Genomic DNA, 5,435 nt, shown 5'->3' with positions numbered 1-5,435 from the left:
TTTCTAGTAGCTTAAATTACTATTATGCTAATTATCAAATGTTAATTATACATAATAATTTCAAGTGATTGGAAACAGACCTGCTTCAATGCAAATATATTCTTTTTTTTTTTCTTTGAGATAAAGTCTCACTCTGTTGCTCAGGCTGGAGTGCAGTGGCGCACTCACGGCCACTTCAGTCTCAACCTGTTGGGTTCAGGTGATCCTTCTGCCTCAGCCTTCCAAGTAGATGGAACTACAGGCACATGCCACCACGCCTGGCTAATTTTTTGATTTATTGTAGAGACAAGGTCTCATCAAGCTGCCCAGGCTGGTCTCAAATGCGTGGGCTCAGGCAATCTTCTCGCCTTGTCCTCCCAAAGTGCTGGGATTACGGGCTTGAGTCACCGTGCCCAGCCCACAAATATATTCTAATGTCATAAGTGGACACACAGCATCTTCAACATGACATTATTTAGCGATATGGTCAGTGAGTAGTTTTCACAACAGGTTGAAACATTTTAACCTTAAAATACAAGTCATCTACATGCCTATTGAGTAAGATTACCAATTCCCAACTTGAGTCAATTTTTTGTGTAGATAACAAGTTGCCGAGTTGAGTCCCTACTTCTAAAATATAAAATGTATATAATTCAGATATATTTGTAGAATTCCATTACGTGAGCGTCGACTGAAACTACGAAGTTTTGCTTAAGTTAACATTGTATTAAGTATTCTTTATCTTGATGAATATCTGAATATTTCACAGCATATGTGTCTTTCCAAGCTAAGTAGAATTAGACAAAAACATCAAAGAATGATGACATATTACTCTGCATTTTAAAAGCATATCTACTTTATGTACACCGATTAAAATCTAAAGTGATAATTAGCTTCAAAGTCCATTTTTGTTTATAAAATTTAACCTGGGTTAGATGGCCAGCTGTAAAAACTACTGCTAACTTGTTAGAACGAGCAGGGTGCGGTTGTGTGTTTGTGTGAATGTGATAGAAAGTGAGTGGGAGAGAGACGAGCAGAGAGATCTCCTGGTTCCTAGCTGAATCATAAACACTTAAACTTCATCTTGGGATTGCTAGTGAAAGACAATGTCTAGAAAGCCTCTTCTAGTGGGAAATATGACCAGGACATTAATGATATGTGCTAGAGAATCACAGATGTGTAGAGCTGAAAAGGAGCCTTGGAAATCATTGACTTATCTGCCCTCTTATTCTACAAATGAGAAAATTACAGGCTGCACCAAGGCTATCCAGACTTGCAACCCGTTGGTCCTAACTCCCAGATGAAATGATCTATTATTCTCTAACTACCACTCTTAAAGACTGTTGGTCTTCTACTGAAACAAGAAAGAAGTTGTCAATCATTTTCATAGAAAACAAACACACACATCAGCTTGTGAGTGGTGTTTTATCTTTCTGTCCTAACTATATCCATTAAAAACCGGTATATAGGCCAGGCATGGCGGCTTCTGCCTGTAATCCCAGCATTCCAGGAGGCCGAGGTGAGAGGATTACTAGAGCCCAGGAGTTCGAGACCAGACTGAGCACTATAGTGGGACCTCGTCTCTACAAAAATTAAAAAATTAGCCAGACATGGTGGCATGTGTCTGTAGTCCCAGCTACTGGGGAGACTGATGTGGGAGGATCACCTGAGCCCAGGAGTTTAAGGCTGTGGTGAGCTGTTTATGCCACTGCTTTCCAGTTTGGGTGACAGAATGAGACTCCGCTCAAAAAATGAAAAACAAACAAAATACTGTATTTCTGCGATGAAGCATTAATACCTAACAGTGACTCCTCAGTTTTTTCAAGATATTACTGTTTGTAAAATTTTAGGATCATTCCTCTTCTGATGGTTTTTTTTTTATTGAAAAAAAAAAAAATTTCTAGGCTGGGCTTGGTGGCTTGGCCTGTAATCCCAGCACTTTGGGAGGCCAAGGCGGGTGGATTGCCTGAGCCCGCGGGTTCAAAACGAGTTTGGGCAACTTGGAGAAAAACTTGGTAAAAAATTAGCCGGGCATGGTGGTGTGTGTCTGTAGTTCCAGCTACCTGGAAGGCTGAGGCAGAAGGATCGCCAGAGCCCAGCACGTTGACACTGGAGTGGCCGTGAGCATGCCACTGCACTCCAGCCTGGGTGACAGAATGAGACTCCAACTCCAAAAAAAAAAAAGGAAATCTTTTGAGGAATCTGTGGCCAGGATTAGAAATCACTGGTGGTGACAAATGACTAAGAAAGTGCCAGCTTTTGGGAAAATAGTAATTTTATGGCAAGTAAGCTAAAGGAGTATAAAACAACTTACGAAGTTTAAAAATTTTCAAAATAAACTTAATTTTCCTATAACCTTTCGGTTTTGGAAATCTGCAAAAGCAATGAAGAACAGTAATATACCTAATTTAGAAGGGGAAACAAGAAGTCTACTTTCTGTTTGAACTCTTTATTCCCTGAGTTTAGTTTTTAGTCTTTACTGAATCATTTTCCTAATCCCAAGGATTCAAAAGCCTCTTGAATACCACTACTAAACAATCCAGTCTAGTTAAAACAAATCTTCAAAACAAGTGACTTCCTAAAAGGGCTTTGTGACTGGGCAAGTTGGAACAAGTAACATTCAAATATCACCAGGACTGAAGCCAGGTGTGGTGGCTCACGCCTGTAATCCCAGCTGTAATCCCAGCACTTTGCGAGGCTGAGGTGAGAGGATTGCCTGAAGCCAGGAGACCAGCCTGGGCAATATAGCAAGATCTTTATCTATACCCCCGCCCAAAAATCAGCTGGGCATGGTGGCACACGCCTGTAGTTCCAGCTACTCAGGAGGCTGAGGTTGGAGGATCACCTGAGTCCAGGAGGTGGAGGCTGTGGTAAGTTGTGATCGAACCACTGCACTTCAGCCTGGGTGACAGAGCAAGACCCTGTTTCTAAAAACAAAACAAAATAAAAAACACGTGTCTGAGACAGAGACCAAAAGCAGTCCTAGCATACAGGCTTCCAGGGCTGAGAAAGGTCTAATTAAATGTCCTTTTCTTTGGCGCGAGAAGAACAGGTACAGTCTGCATTTTTAATGGTCTAAAAATACTCTGCAAAGCAAACACAACAAAAACAAACAAAACCGTTGGGAGCCTCTCAGGCACATGGGTATGGAAAGTCTGAGGACACCAAGGTGGGAAGTCACAAGGAGGCGAGCACGGAAGAGTCTCTGGGCGCTGCAGCACTGCGACAGCATCAGGAAAGTGACATCAGTCAAGGCCTGGAGGCTGGCCTGTGTGAACCGGGGCCCAGGTGATCCAGAGACCATACACGAGCCCAAAGACCATGTGTAATTACAGGATCAAGTGGGCTTCTCGGAGGAGTATGGGTAGGACTATTTGCTCAAGACGAGTTTTTGGAAAGTCATTACAAGCCGGGCTCGGTGGCTCAGCCTGTAATCCCAGCACTTTGGGAGGCTGAGGTGAGAGGATTGCCTGAGCCCGCGGGTTCGAGACCCGCCTGGGCAACTTGGCGAGACCTCATCTCTACAATAAATCAAAAAAATTAGCAGGGCGTGGTAGCGTGTGCCTGCAATTCCGGCTACTCGGAAGGCTGAGGCGGAAGGATCGCCGGAGCCCAGCAGGTCGAGGCATCGGTGACCGGGAGCGGCCACTGCACTCCAGTCTGGGTGACAGAGTGAGACTCCAACTCAAAAAAAAAGAAAGTCATTACAGCATCAGGCGCGCGACACTGGGGGACATCCGTCTTCTGTGGGGCTGGGAAGTCCAAGAGGGTTTGTGAAGCTCAGAGCTGACAGACTTGCCCGCGGCTTGAGACCAGTGCCCTGAATGACATGGGCAGCAGCAACGCTTCAGGGACAAGGAGACCGGCAGATGCCATTGAAGATTTTTATTTTTTTGTGGCAATAGGACAGCATCAGAGCATCTTCTAAGCATTAGATGCTTTCCCTCTCCCCTCCCTGGTAATACCTAAGTGATGAATTTGAGGAAAAAAAAATGAAAAGAAAAATGCCAGTTTGGATTCATTTGTAAATGCAAGCAAAAATAAGGGAAGACAGTCATCCCACCAAGCCCTGGGAAAACTTCACTGTTGTTTGAAGCATTATTTACAAGCAAAATGGGTCATGGAATGCTAGCTTCTCATGGTGTGTGTGTGTGTGTGTGTGTGTGTATACAGAGGGTGCCAAAAAAAGTATACACATTTTAAGAAAGGAAAAAACAGCCAGGCTCGGTGGCTCAGCCTATAATCCCGTGCCTTTGGGAGGCTGAGGTGAGTGGATTACCTGAGCCCGCGGGTTCGAGACCTGCCTGGGCAACTTGGTGAGACCTCATCTCTACAATAAATCAAACAACTAGCCGGGTGTGGTAGCGTGCACCTGTAGTTCCAACTACTTGGAAGGCTGAGGCAGAAGGATCGCCGGAGCCCAGCAAGTCGAGGCTGCGGTGGCCGGGAGCGGCCACTGCCCTCCAGTCTGGGCGACAGAGTGAGACTCCAACTCAAAAAAAAAAAAAAGAAAAAAGAAAGAAAAAAACTATTAACATTGTAATACTCAATATATACTGATAACAAAAGATGACTGCAAGTGATGTTTGACTTCTGCAGTGACAAAAGGTGCTCAAAGTGGTTCCCCATCAGACACTTCTGATGATGGCAAATGATTACAGGACTTGTTGCTGTGTGAAGCCTCCCGGATTTTCCCTCGTGCACATCCCACACAGGACTAGGCATCTCAAACGTATCCTGAATGTGTGCAGTGGTCAGGCATGTTGGAGGTTTTGTTGCATACTCACGCCTCCATTGTTGTACTTCCACGACTTTCTCGAATTTCACATACCACTTCGAAATGGTCTGGCACTCCTCGGACAACCACCATGCTTCTGCCATTTTCTTTGACTGTCCTGCCTGTCGCATGGTGACACTAGCATTCATTTGGTGAACGCCATCTTTTGAGTGGATGTCATACTACGCATTGCTACCATAATTCAGTTCAACTTTGAAAAGTAATACATAGATAACATCTCTTAAAATGTGTATACAGGCCGGGCGCAATGGCTCAAGCTGTAACCCCAGCACTTTGGGAGGCCGAGGTGAGAGGATTGCCTGAGCCTGCGGGTTCGAGACCAGCTCGGGCAACTTGGTGAGACCTCATCGCTACAATAAATACAAAATGAGTCAGAGCCGGGCTTGGTGGCTTAGCCTGTAATCCCGCGCCTTTGGGAGGCTGAGGTGAGTGGATTGCCTGAGCCCGCGGGTTCGAGACCCGCCTGGGCAGTGAGACCTCATCTCTACAATAAATCAAAAAATCAGCCGGGCATGGTAGCGCATGCCTGTAATTCCAGCTACTTGGAAGGCTGAGGCGAAAGGATCGCTGGAGCCCAGCAGGTCGAGGCTGCGGTGGCTGGGAGCGGCCACTGCACTCCAGTCTGGGCGACAGAGTGAGACTACGACTCAAAAAAAAA

This window comes from Carlito syrichta, unplaced genomic scaffold, assembly GCF_000164805.1.
Source record: "Carlito syrichta isolate Samal-C Ts95f unplaced genomic scaffold, Tarsius_syrichta-2.0.1 Scaffold315330, whole genome shotgun sequence".
In the NCBI taxonomy this organism is placed as follows: Eukaryota; Metazoa; Chordata; class Mammalia; order Primates; family Tarsiidae; genus Carlito; species Carlito syrichta.
The sequence above is the reverse complement of the archived record's forward strand: the minus strand, read 5'-3'. Positions refer to the sequence as shown.